The sequence below is a fragment of the Actinia tenebrosa genome, unplaced genomic scaffold, assembly GCF_029948245.1.
Source record: "Actinia tenebrosa isolate PJP-AT-01 unplaced genomic scaffold, QUT_ActTen_1.0 PGA_scaffold0__85_contigs__length_37466705, whole genome shotgun sequence".
Classification (NCBI taxonomy): Eukaryota; Metazoa; Cnidaria; class Anthozoa; order Actiniaria; family Actiniidae; genus Actinia; species Actinia tenebrosa.
The window spans coordinates 18,923,483-18,937,521 of NW_028292569.1; the positions used below are offsets into that span (position 1 = coordinate 18,923,483).

The 14,039-nt window shown below is 34.7% G+C and overlaps 3 long non-coding RNA genes across 5 annotated transcripts; 2 read left to right on the forward strand and 1 right to left on the reverse strand.

Annotated features, from left to right (window-relative positions):
* Positions 1-2,198: 2,198 nt before the first annotated feature.
* LOC116299698 (uncharacterized) lies at positions 2,199-5,802 on the forward strand. 2 transcript variants are annotated; one of them, XR_004197499.2, is made up of 3 exons: positions 2,199-2,568; positions 4,214-4,243; positions 4,806-5,802. It is a non-coding gene; the product is annotated as an uncharacterized LOC116299698 (long non-coding RNA). The 2 variants fall into 2 exon arrangements; XR_004197500.2 differs by lacking the exon at positions 2,199-2,568 and adding an exon at positions 2,594-2,665.
* A 52-nt stretch (positions 5,803-5,854) lies between these two features.
* On the forward strand, positions 5,855-7,937 carry LOC116299699 (uncharacterized). Of its 2 annotated transcripts, none has more exons than XR_004197501.2 (2): positions 5,855-6,518; positions 6,862-7,937. It is a non-coding gene; the product is annotated as an uncharacterized LOC116299699 (long non-coding RNA). The 2 variants fall into 2 exon arrangements; XR_004197502.2 differs by having other exon boundaries at positions 5,855-6,042.
* Positions 7,938-8,125: 188 nt separating this feature from the next.
* On the reverse strand, positions 8,126-13,084 carry LOC116299700 (uncharacterized). Its single transcript, XR_004197503.1, has 3 exons — positions 13,024-13,084; positions 9,082-9,156; positions 8,126-8,225 (listed from the first exon to the last, which is right to left on the reverse strand). It is a non-coding gene; the product is annotated as an uncharacterized LOC116299700 (long non-coding RNA).
* Between the last annotated feature and the right edge of the window lie 955 nt (positions 13,085-14,039).

The window sequence follows — 14,039 nt, forward strand, 5'->3', positions numbered from 1 at the left end:
GATGGACAAAAATACAGTTGATAAGCTATGAAAGCAATATTTCAAAGGTTGCGAGACATACGTAGAGTATAGTGCTCTGTTTGCAAGACCTGTCAATATGTACCTACAGTATACATAAATATATACATATATATTTATAGCTTGCAGAGCGCGGTCAAGATCCCAGACAGAGGAAGAAAATCGTATCTGATTACAAGCGAGAAATTTCTTTTGCTCCAAGATTTTAACATGGACATGGATCTGTCGGGAACCAAAAAGTTAACGGATTGTGACTCAATTCGGTAATACTGAACATATTTTATGACAGGAGAGTTCTGGCAGCTTCCTTGCTAGCTGTTAGCTGTGGAGCCTACATCTAGATTTTCAACCCTTTGTCAAACTGGTAAGTTTTTGCTTTTATTTGATGGCTACTACCGATAAGACACAGAGAACCATTATGAAGCGATTTCGTTAGCTCTTTTCAATATTTTTTTTTACACTAAAACCGACATGTTTGTTCTTCAGATTAGCTTTAACAGTCTGTGAACTCTTTTATCTTCCTAACAGAGCTGTCACCAAAGTCTTAACTAACCACAATGATTTCTCTATAATTCTAAAAATTCTATTTTGTTTTGTACGAGCTAGAGGGAAGATTATTTTGCTAGCAAACAGAACTTATTTTTACCTTTGAAAATATTTCAACAGTGCTACACCATGAGCTAGAATGGCAGTTTAAGCAGCTCGTTCAGACATTTATTAGTGCTGGAATGAGAGCTGCCGGATCTCAGTTTTAGAGCTTTTCTTCTTCCAAGTCATAGAATTTTTTTACCAGCTGCAAAGGCAGTAGTCTATGTTATTTAGTGCACAAAATCTAGGCTTATAAATGGCTTTGCTTAAGTTGTACTTCATTTGTACTTCATGTACAATGAATAAACAACTGTGGCGGCTGGTTATTCAAAGTACAATGTTTTTCATGTTCGCAACATGTGGAGTATAAAAAGAGCTGATAACGAGACTGGAACTGCTCTTCTAAAAGGTATGTGTCGTCGCGCGTAGATTTAGACATATTAGCGTTGAAATACAGCAATGAATAATTTGTAGTGTCTTAACGTATAGAGTTGTGCCGGCAATAAGTGTCTTCTTACCCACGCGTGCTGAAGACCTTACATGTGGCTTGGTCAGTTTGTAAAATGAATTTTTCTTCTTCATTTCTCGACTTAAATAAAGTCCTTTAAAAATATTAGAAAATTCTAAATATAAGCATAAGCCAGCTAAGTACATTTTGAGCCAGTGGTTTAAAATTGTGTTTTTAAGTTCGAATTAGTAATATGAAAGCCAGGCTTTGTTTTGTACAATTGGATGATATTGATAAGATTGCGAAGTCAGACAAAAATTTAAAATTTCTGGACCTCAAAATCATGTTTTAGGGTTTATTGAAGTGGTTTGAAGGTTATATAGCATAGAATTCCAATCTTTTTAGGTTTTAAAGAAAATTGGAACTGCAAGAGAGGTGTTTTAGGTTTGTGGTGTTTGCGCTGGTGTCTGTCGAGTGTCTAGTTTTTATGCAAAGAGCTTTTGAATTTGACACCAGAGTCGTAAAGATGGCGTGATTAATATAAGATCCTTTCAAACTCTCCGTGGGGAGCTGTTAAGCCTTCAGAATATTATTTCCGTATATCACGATACCCTCTGAATAAATCCTTCGTTAGTTCTGACAACTTTTTCTCTGAAAGACATATTTTGAAGACACATTTTCGCGATGATCTGAGCAACTTCATTCACAATGTACTGTGTTACATTTTAATCGCTCTGAAGAAAACAAAAATTCAAAATGATTCTTGGATTTAGTTTAAGAAGCTAAGTTCGTCCAACTTTAAAAAACCTTTGGAAACAGTAGAATATTATGTGAAAAAAAGGCATTGAAAAAAGCAACTTGGACGCAAATTAAAAGGGATTTGATTTTGTGTGTGTATATTTGTAGTTTGTCTGACATGAGCTGAATTGCTACAGCGATCATTTTTGACGGGCAGATCTCTACCTATATAAACTGTAAGGAAAAATTATCTATTTGTTTCAAGAATCTATGTGAAATATCCAAAAATTTCGTTTGAGCTAGAAGTCGGTATTTGCCTTTTGAGCAAATTGGCCAATTATGGCCCAATATTAACTCCTTATAAAAAATTTCATTCGCACATAAAAAAAAAATTCTGAAAAAAATAAGACTAACTACTGTACGACTGGGTACTGTTTTATATTTGCAACCGGTTATACAAAGGCATCAGGCTAAATTGCTTTTAGTCTGATTGAGGTCGAAAAAAGAAATAAAGTCTTCCTTTATATATTGCTTCGTTTTCCCCCCTCTCCATTAGACTGAATTGGAAATTACAAAGACAGAACCCCGACACTAAAACAGACAGACCGTGGAATTAAATTGCATCGAAACTGTCGAAGATAGTGGCAAAGGTCAAAAGAAGCCTGCAGACTGTGAAGCCATCAGCATGAAAGAGGATCGAGGCAAGCTATCGACGCGATGTTTCTCATAAAATTTCCATCTCAAAATTCTCTCGCTGATGCAATTTGAATTTGGAGGTAAGACTTAATATAGGGAGTGGTCTATAGTTCCCAGTCCGTAACCGTTAGTACGATAGGGCCACGAGTATTTGAATACAGCCAGCGTTTGAACAAGGTTTGTAAAAAAAGTTTGTATATATACTGAAATAATTGGACTAAAAGCGTAGAAAAAGAATTAATTTAGTCTCCATATTTTAAAAAATAAAAAAGTAATATCCCCATGAGTTAATGTTGGAAGAGCGATCCGTTTAAACGTTTTGTTTGAAGGCTATATCTAAAGTTTACACGTTGAATGAAGAAGACTCGTACCAATGGCTTGTATGCAATCTGTACTTAGCTTTGCTATTTGATTGCTCAAGATCTTAACTAGCAGCAAAAGGATTTTAAAATCTTTCGAGGTAAAAACTAATGTATTAAGTGTTGTCCAGAAATCCTACTAGATTATAACTTAACATGCAACATAATTTGAATTACACCACAAAAGTTGACTGACTTTCCTTTTGCAAGTAGCTATAAACTTCTAAACATTTGAGGTCTGAAAAACTGGCTTTTGAATCACATGCTTTTAGATTTTTATGCGATACTATAGCTGTAAATATCTTCATATCTTCATATATCTTCTTTATATCTTCATATCTAAGAAAATGGACCTTCAGATTAAAGGAAAATGGGCTAAAATGCTCATGTCTTACTGTTAAGCCTGCCAGCTTATACAGTTGAATTTTAATCCTTCGAGCTCAGTTCATGTTTTCTTGGTCCTTTACATTCTTTATCAACCCTCCAAAAATATCTTTTTGAAAAGTCTAGTTCTTAACTTTATAATTTCTTCTTAACTAAGCGTTAAAAAGTGTCGTTTCTAAGGAATATCTTTAAAAGCTTACCGAAAGTTAATCAGCAAAGTAACCATGTTAAACTGAATGTTGGACCGAGTTGAACTTTCCATCAATAGAGATACTGATTGCGGATTTAACTGAAAAAAATTATAAACTCGCTAAAAATTCTAGGGCTTTGTTTTAATCTACACATTTATCTAAGAATAAAAAACAGGTAACTCTTTTATTTAATGATTATTTTGAAAGAGAAAATTCTACACAATTCTTCAAGTCAGTTTTCTAGGCCAGTTTTGCATGTGTGAGTGCAGTATTATATAATGGCTTGGCTTCTTATGGGTGAAAATGTTCCTCAAATTTTCTCGTATTTGAAGAGGGAAATATCATATTCAAAACCGTATTTAAAAAGTGAAAGGTTTATTGGATGAAAGCCTTAGAATATTGAACAAAACAAACCACATTCTAAACCTACTTTAGTAGACTCAAGGAAGAACAAGCATGGGCGATTTCTTGAACAAATATAACTTCCAAATTGTATTGCACTGCATCAATTTTCCAGGCTCTATAAACTTAAGAATATGTACAACAAATGAACTGACTTTAACACCAAGTAATATTTCAGCTGAAGTCTTTTTCTGACTGAGATCAGTCCATGTGTTGCAAATGCACTGACAGGGATGCAACCAGTGGAGAACGTTTGAAGTCAAAACTCTAATCTAAGGAAGAAAACATGGCTTAAAGAAGCAATTAACTGCAAGCGAATTAACCTAGTATGGTGTAGCCATTCTAGATATTGAGTGTTAAAGCTAATATAAGTTTTTCTGCTCTAAAAGGAGTGCAAGTTTTACAAGCTGAGAATCAAGGTCAGTCCATGAATTGCAGAACTGGATCATATTGTTTCTATACTACATTCCCTCCAAAAACGTGGCCTGAAAAACATCCTTCTCTTATACTCTAACAATTTCTTAGCTCTAACTAGATTTACTAGCTATAGGTTGTGATCGTAAGTTTGAAGGATATGTTGGTAACAAAATTTTAAAACTGACTGAATATGATTTTTTAATGAAGAAAGTTCTAAGCAAGATGCTATAATTTCTTAAGAGACTTTCACTCGTAACATGGGAAAATCTTAAACTTTGCAAGAAAAAATTATACGTACAATAGTTCCATGAAGGTAAACGCAAAATTGAAAACTTGCTTATGTATGTTTATAGGAAAATTATTCGTTTTCAATGGATGTTTTGCCCCACAAAAGATTTCTGTCTTTTCAAACTCGATTTTCGCGTGTGAACAACTGTTCAAAGTGTCTAGCACCAAATGAATTAGTGGTCATTAAAGCTAAGATAATAGTTTCGTTTAAGGAAAAAAATTTCCATGGCTTTCAAAACACTAACGACAAAATGTTTTATTATCATTATACTTTAGGAACCGTTTATACAGTGTGTTGTGTCTGGTTTTGGCTCCTTCACATCCTTTCGGAAGAAGACGTGCAGTTCTGAAGCTTTTGCCGACTTCATTAATGAATTGCATATAAACTGACTCAAAAACTAAGCTACCAAAGTCTTAATAAAACATCTAATATCTTATAGATGCATTAAAGATACATCAAAGCTACCTTTAAATATATTTTTTTACCATTAAGCTAAAATGAGTTTGAGCTCCCACTAAATACGAGACTGATAGTCAAAGTCTGAATCAGAGTTTAAAATTTTTCAGCTTTGGCCATTTTTCGTTCTTCGATATTCATCATTTGATCTTAACTCAGGGTTGTTTGCTTTGAGACAATTTTGATATATAACTATTGACTTTTACAGTCTTACAACTGTTTTCACTAAAGATTGAGGTATAAATTGTGGTGAAAATCTATCATTTTACAAATTAATTCAAATATAATATCAAAAATATTGCTCATCATAAGTTGAATTTTCCTTCATCAGTTTTTAATATAGCTTAGAAAAGCTTAAGACCTTTTTGAAGTTGAACTGATATTGTTAATGCTCAGCGATCGAATTAAAGCCATGAACATAACTGAAGAATGGTGAATATTAAGAATGACAATGATTCGACTGTATTCGAATTATTTTCAATTATACCATGTTGTAAGTCTGTAAATGTGAAAATTGTGACTTTCTTAGAGAGAGAAAGAGAGAGAAAGAGAGAGAAAGAAAGAGAGAGAAAGAGAGAGAGAGAGAGAGAGAGAGAGAGAGAGAGAGAGAGAGAGAGAGAAAATACAAAGCATATGTTGATTTACTTAGAACTATGAGTAAAAACATCCCTTTTTTAGCAGTCAGGCTTTTGTACGAAATACCATATTGAAATATTTTTACCTATGTTAACAAATCTCAAAGAAGTTGAAACTTAAATACTGAAGAATTGAATTTGACATTGAAATAATAATTAAAAAGCACATTTAATTGCTTAATGTAGACCATATTTGAAAGAGTAAAAATATTTGAGGGGGGAAAGGAGGGGGATTAAACTAGGCGTTGATTTTATTCCAGACAATAGTTAAGAGGTCTGACGTCATTAGATAATAAAGGTCACATGACAGATTGTAGAAAAGCCAGACGAAGTGCTCTGAGAGCGTCCTTTCCACGCGTTTGCCGGCGATCACGAATGATCAGCTTCGATTCGTACCAAGGAACTCTCTTTTCTTCTTCAGGTATTTTAGAGAACTTTTTTTGATTGTATTTTCTTGGGAATCTAGAGTCAAAGAACCGGCTGCAAAAGCGATACATTTTGCCAAGGAAAGCGGTCTGTTCTGGGACACACTACGAACTTTGGTTTCAAACTGTTTCGTTTCGCGAACTGAATACTTGGCCACAAGAAGGAATACTTCTCGGTGCCGATCCAGTGTACAGTCTTCTAAAGCTCACGGCGCCTGTGTCAAATTCGTGAAGAGTTTTTGACTCCGTGATAAATGTTGGTTTGTTTGTCGTATTTTGTATCTAGGTCTAAGCAGGTACCTGGCTTGATTACAACCGACTTATTACTCACTCGTACAGTACAAACACAATTTCAGTACGACTTACAAGACTAATAATTCCTACCGTGAAACGGAAATTTGTTTTTCAATTTGAAATGACAAACTTTACACGAGCTCGAGATCTACTGGTTGTCTGATGGCCATTCTTCGCGGTAAGAGGGTACAAATTTCCTTTGAGTTTTCTGAACTTCGTAAAAAGCTTAGAGTTGGTGCTAAACAAAGACAATTGAACCACCTAAATCTTGACTTTAGATCATTTCAAAGCTGATTTACTTTTAACATTCATTTTTAATTGGTATGCCAAACAATTGTTAGTGCCTTCTTGATCGTTTTATTGTGTTTGAGTCGTCTATTTTGCAACTCCTTCAGCGAATACAATGCACTCACTGCAACTATGTAACTACATCAGCGCCAATCTTCTGTTTTAGCCTGAAATAAGAACCCTGAAAAATTGTATAGTACTTAAATAAAAGTTAATCCATTATTATGTTTCAGAAAGCCTGAGGAAAAAGACAGAGAAACAGTCCATTCTTGCATTGTTTTGAGCGCATGGGATAATGCACACAAGAAACAGACGCCCATTCCTCGGCAGACATGGGCCTCGTGTAATAGCACTGTTTTTCGACCCGTAGATCCGAACTTGTGGTTGTCTATCTCCCCAAGTTTTGATCTACGGAACAAGAAACAACGCAATCATGACAAGGAACACCCAAACATGACTTTCAAATGCTTTTACTTGACACACAAGAAATCCTTAACTTTTTAATAAGTAAAGGAATTCTTGTATCGTCAGGTGAAGGATCTTGATATATCTGCTAGATCATGTCTTGGGTCGCCAAATGAAGCTCAGCTCTTTCTTCTCCACTGCCTCGACTTAGAAGAAATCTTAACTCATTGAAAATATTTGTTGTAAAAATCAAAGTAATATTGATGCTACTTCTTTTGGTTTTTGAAATACTTTCTTTGTGATATGTTTTCTAAATTGTTAATTTTACGGAGGCCTGTATTTCTTGAAGGTGAATCCCTGAATGGGAGCTAGCACAACGTCCATGATGTAAAGAAACTTTCAAACCAACTTTTTATTCAACTAAGTACATCCTTTAATTTATTTACTTTAAAGAAGATAAGAAGAGCCAAGAAAAGTTAACTCACAATAATATTTGAATATTTCTTTTTTGGTTCCGGGACTCAACTAAGTGTTCACTTTAGACAACTAAATTTTCTTCGCCTAACTTCAGGACTTATGTTTTTATTTTACAAGAAGCATATTTTACTAAACGTCCTTTGGCAACTAAGTTTAGAGATAGTGGTATAATGTTTTAAGTAAAACAGTGTTAGTTAGAAGTTAATAAGAGTAATGAATAATTTCTCTTAAAATTTTAATTTCGTACACTATAAAGATTGATGTTTATTTTGTGTTTATGAGGATTGTAATACTAATTGAAAATAATCATGCATAATTGCTGAAGAATGAGGAAGGAAAAGAACAAGCTTAACTAATAATATTAATGTATTTGTTTAAATTAATACTTTGGAATGATAAGAAAATAAAGACGTTTATAACTGGTAAATTCTGCAGTGGTGTTATTTCTTCGCCCAATTGGGAAAGTTTCAGTCTCTGTTTACAGATTTTTCGTTTCTATTTATTGAATTTAAACAGAGTTGAAGCAAATATGGACTTACTTTTTTTAAGATACAGAACTATTTCTATTTTCTAAAGTATTGCAGAAATCATTTAATTACAACATTAGTCGTCCAGGTCACATCTTTGCACCTCTTGATCTCAAGACTCCATGGACAGTTTTCTTTAGCTTCTCTGGCTTTTAAAGGTCCAGTTTCTGTTTCAAAGTTTTAAACTCCTACCATTATATAAAGGATAAAACATATTTTTACGGTTTTTACAGTCAATTCGTAATATTGACATTGATTTTGACATTGGAGAGTGAGAAGATAGCAAACAATATTGAACACATCAAAGCAGTCGTGTGAGGGCACCTCACCACATCACATCTCCACTAGAGGCGAATCAAGATGTTTGATAAAATATAACTAGCATGTTATATAGCTTTTACCAAAAAACCTCATTCACACCTAAACATGTTTAGTTAAACCATGTTTTCATTAGGAAAAAATGAGAAACTAGAAACCTACAATATAATGAAACTTTCTGAAATATTGTCAGAGCAAGATTTACATGCCTTATTTTACCAAAGATTGTGCAGTGTTCGTAGATAGTTTTCCAAACCTGTTTAGTTAAACCTCTTTACAACATGTTTAAGCCTTGTTGTGAATGGGGTACTAGTTTTTCTTAGAGTAGGTTTAATATTTGTGACTTAATAAAGAGGAAAACTAGGAAACGAAACATAGTACTAGCTGCAAAGAAAATACCAAAAATGGTTGGATAAATTTATAGTCTACTACATTGTGGAGGAAACTTTTTCTTCAATATTGAAGTATTTTATTCATTCTTTTATATATCTCTTTTTTTATCACTTTATCCTGTGAAATCGTGATGTTTGAAGCTGTAAGGCACCGGCTTAGTTTGTCGTCATGTCGGCGCGAGTCATGAATGCTATTTTGAACTCTGGAATATTTTCACTTTTAAGAGAATTTATTGCTTATGATGATAAAAAGGCGAGCTTCACATGCGAAAAGAAAATATAAAAAGATATTGTATACAAATTGCAGTAGAATTTTCATTCAAAAATTTTGTACCTTCGACAAAGTTACCTCTTGTTTGGCAACGTCTTCCAAACCGCCATCTTTGCTTGAAACACAAGTTTGTTACCACTAGAGGAAAGGTATACAAATACTTTAAAATAATTACTTTATTTTCTTTAATTTTTCTAACTTCATCAGATATAAACCGAAGTTGGATTATTTAATTCATGCTGTCTAGCAAATAGAAAATAGGAGTTCAAGGACTGAATCTTGCTGTTTTATGACTGAATTGTCCTAAGAAAACTGCCAATATTTCTCAACTTGGTTGCTAACTTAAAGCTGTAATTCCAAAGCCCAGCAAATCAGAAAAATAATACACGAAAAAACTTCTAGATAGTTCGATAAAGAGGGTATTTGCATTTCAGAAGCGTCTATGTGCGGTAGTTTAAGAGCAACTCGTTTAATGCATGTATAAGAATAATGGTAAAAGTCGCTTATAGCCTCTCGGATCAAGCCAAGTCAGACAAGTCATGGCACTGAATTGGTCCAAAATTAGCAAATAAGTCTCAGAAAAAATCTGTTCAAACAAGTATATAGCATCTTTAAAATGATCATACGTGTTCTTAAATTTTCCTGGAGTTTATTTTACGCACTGTGCAAATTCGACTTTGAAGTTTTTCTTTAAAGAAAGAAAACAAGATGGAGGATTTCAATTTCGTTCCGGTGGTGTACAGATCACAAAAATTCTAGTTCAAATTATCTTATTGATAAACCAATTATCTAAATAACTTTATTGTTTAAACGTTTTCTGGTTTGACTGGAAAATTATGAGTTGGATTTTTAGGCGTGAATAATGAGTATCAACTTCAAATCAAAAGATTGGAATTTTCTAGCACTGTTTTCGCTTCAGGTAATTGTCTTTTTAGGAATACAGTATGAAAAACCTTTAACACAAGCCTAACTCTGTTTTGCTTGAACTGTTAACGATATTTATGGCTAAAACTCGCCAAAAACAATCCAATGCGAACTGTTTTTATTAAGCTATACTCAGGGGGAAAAGTAGTGATTTTGGAAATAATCTAAACGGCTGATGTCAAATAACCAGTAAACCAATTCGCCTAGGATTTTCAGCATTTTAAAGACTTAATATGATCAATTTGTATTCCCCTCGGAAAAACAATCATAAATCAACAATGAAACTTGAAAACTTGAAGATATTTTAGAACAAAGTTTTCTATTATGATTACACCAAGTTGTCAGTATAGCCGCAATGATTTGACACAACTGCCTGTCTTAATGACAACAAACTCTTCCAATTTGCAGAAATTGTATTTTCTGGATTCTAGACAAATATATTCCTGGAGAATGGAAACTTATTGAGCCACAATTGACATGCAGGATAATTTTAAGATGCTGTATTTTAGTCTGATAAGTAGAATTTAATTTACAGGACAGTTTCAGCAAAGGAACTGGAATAGCTTTCTTGAATTATTTGACTTCTCTCTGTACCTCCCGTCGTACCTCCCGTCATAAAAATATAGACACGTTTGTTTTTTCATATTTTTAACCTACTTTTATGCGAATTCGAACATATTGAAAAGCAAATATTAAAAAAATGGAAAAACAACACTGAGTGAATACAACCGCTAGGTTCTTACACGCGGGTTTTTACTGTAGTATATATTGCTGAGAGCTAGCCGCTTCAATTTGGCTTAATTTCTGCTTGGGATTGCAAGACTTGAGAAGTCGCTGGAAAATATTACCCATTTCAAAATTCTACAATTTCAAGCTGTAAACACATGGATGTGAATGAGACTAAAGAAGGAGTAGTTCAGTTCCGTCGGTTCCTTTTCTGTCTGGCCTACTAAAACACTAGGCCTAAAAGTACGACCCTAGCCCTTCTCATATAAGTTCTGTAAACTCTGGCTAACTAGCCTTTGTTCTTTAGCACTCGATCTTGCTCTGATTCGTTTTACATCGAAAGCTACGGTCAACTGATTATGGGCTTATCGTTTCTCAGCGAAAAAAAGTTTTGACGAAATAACTAAGGGTAAGGCTGGTCTCGCTGGGAGAGCTATCGACGTATCAAAATTATCAATTTTTAATTTCCATTCCAAACGAACCCGGCCCGAGGTATTGTTGTCTGGCTTTCAAGATAGAATACAAAGCCCTACGATAAGCGATTGATTTAGATTTGAAGATAGCAAGTTGACTCTTTTGTGCAAGATAAGGATGGTCACTTTAGCTTATGTTAAGCAGTCTAAATAATTTGTTTTGGTAAAAGGAGCCAGAATTTAGATTTTTTTTGTTCCACGTGCGTGGCATGCCCGCTTTTCAAGGTAAAGAAATTTGAACCCGATTCGTTTCCTTTATGATAGTTGTTAACATTGAATGGCAGATCAAGGATTGGAAATTTTTTACTTCCGGTTCAAAGTCTTCCGCGGCTTTTGGATCGAAGCACACGCGCACTACGGTTTGCGCAGTGGCCAGTGCGCACGAGGCATATGTTCTTCAATCTCGTATCCAAAGCCTGCGTTTTTTCTGGCCTTCGGCGAAGAACAAGGGCTATGGCATAATCCATTTTTTGGCGCCATGCGCAATTTTCCGGAAGTGAAATATAATCCATAAAAGACATACTTTAAAAATGATGTAAGCGAGGATTGAAGGAAGAAAGGATTGAAAAATGGCAGGAAGGAAGGTAGTATGGAAGTAAGGAAGATAGGATAGAAGGGAGAAACGAAGGAAGAAAGGTTCGAAGTTTCCCGCGGTTATTAGTTTGACGCGCACGCGCACTACGGTTTGCGCAGTGAGTGCGCATGATTGATAATTCAAATGAATGTATTGAATGAACTTAACTATGCACGGAATGAAGAACTTAAAAAAAGAAGAAAAGAAAGAAGGAAGGAATGAAGGAAAGAAAAAAAGAAGAAAAAGCAACTCATCTTTAAGTAAGACATGCTATATTTAACATCCTTCTCTTTGGCAGTATTTTAAGCAGATTACTTTTGCTCTTTCTTGCTGACACATGGCTGGTCATACAAATATTTTCATTATCTGAACAGAAACCATGAAGACATGACAAAAACTCAACCTGGTCGCCATTAGAAATGCCGCAGGGAGAAATATGTTTTTCAGTGCGCTTCCGATTTTATCACAAATTTGACACCTTCTTTTGTATAAACCTTCTTTTCTTTTTAGTTAAATAAAATCACATGCGCACTGAACTATTCTAAAGACTTCAGACCTTTAGCTATGTATCACTCTTTATACTGAAAAAAATATTTATAGAGGTTTTGCGCCATGGCCATCACCGAGATGGCATTATTGACTGGAGGCACAATAATTGTCGTTTTTCCCTGGGAAACTGGATTCTTTTCAATTCTCGACTTTCACAACCCCATAATCCTTTGCGTCTTTGGGGGGTAATCAGAGGGTAAAAATCTCACTTATTTTGCTGAAGGCTGATCAGACAATGTTGAAAATACCTTGTTTGGTATCCAAAGATAAAATGAAGAAGTAAAAAACAGAAAAAGATAGAAGCTTGAAGACGTTTAAGGTAAATTTTAAACATTTTTTCGTAAGTCAATGCATTTTCTGTAAGACCAAAACTCTTGATGATCTGTACACGCAAAAATAACTTGGTATAAACTCATAATCAGTATTTTACAGACATAAGCAGGTATATTATAAATGCAATTAAGAAACCTTTCAATTTGGGACAGTTTTTTGATTGGTTACCCCCCCAAAACGCAAGGCATTATGGGGATGTGAAAGTCGAGAATGTAAATTAATTTAGACCAGATTCAAGTGTTCCTGCCTCCTGTCATGGCTGCCATCGCGTGATGGGTGCAAAGTCTTTATTCGACATCTGTTTACTCGATTAACATTATAAAGGCCCATTACCCTTTTGATTGCAATTACAACTTTAATCCTATATTCCCAAATACTTTAAGGAAAGCAGAAAGTATTATAGAAAACAGATTATGGAATACTTACTTTAAATGCTTTTAAACCTGGATGTTTCTGGATAGACTCTTGTGTAAGACCTTCCGATCCGCGTACAGTACACCAGCAATAGCACAGTTCAGTGACCTCGCATGCTTTCGTTAAGTTTCGTGTGCACGATTCACGTGAGAATCCAATAAGCGTGTCTGAATGAGACGCCTGCGCATTGCCGATTGAAGGTAACAAATAATTCTCAGCCAGAGCTCCTCCGACGGGTAGAAACGAAGCCGAGGAGCTCTGGGTACCAGAATATTAACCAATAATTAAGTATTGGATTACTGGTCATAATAATGGCGACCAATTTGAACAACTATTGTTCTGGACTGACTGGCCTCGTGTTCTCGTGGAAATATAAAAGCGTACATGCGTGAGAATCTAGTCAATCCAGAACAAAATTTATTTCGACATTTTGATTCGGTGTGTAGTCCTCATTCGATAAACACCGCTGTGTTATATGACTTTTAAAAGGGCTCATTTGTACGAGATTAGCATCGCTTAATAGTAAATCATTTAGCAAGTCAACTGTATGTAAAGAATGTGCAATTTGAAAAATAAACTTTTGAATTCCCACGGACTTTTAGTGGTATGGTATGAATAGACACGTTGCAGAACGTCGGAATCCTTTTCTTGTGTATGATTACAAAAAGGATATGATTAAATGGTAATTGAACTTTGTGTCGCGCAATTTTGGTCTGAAATCAAACTTGCAATTACAAATCGCGCGTTTGATTTCAAACCAAATTGCACTCCACTCAGTTCATTTACCATCATATAATACACTCAACAAAATGGAGCCACTCACTTGGGACTCTACATAGTACAATTTGGGACTTATTTGTACTCCTCTTATTCAATCAGAATCGAGTAATTTTGGTTGAGTGTATCATAACCTATAGACCCCTTTCATCGATTTCCTAGAGGAATTGTTCTGGGAGACAAAACAATAGGCCGTCTTTTCTTATGCAAAAAAACAAAAAAAATCCGTTGTTTTGTCCCCCAGAACAATT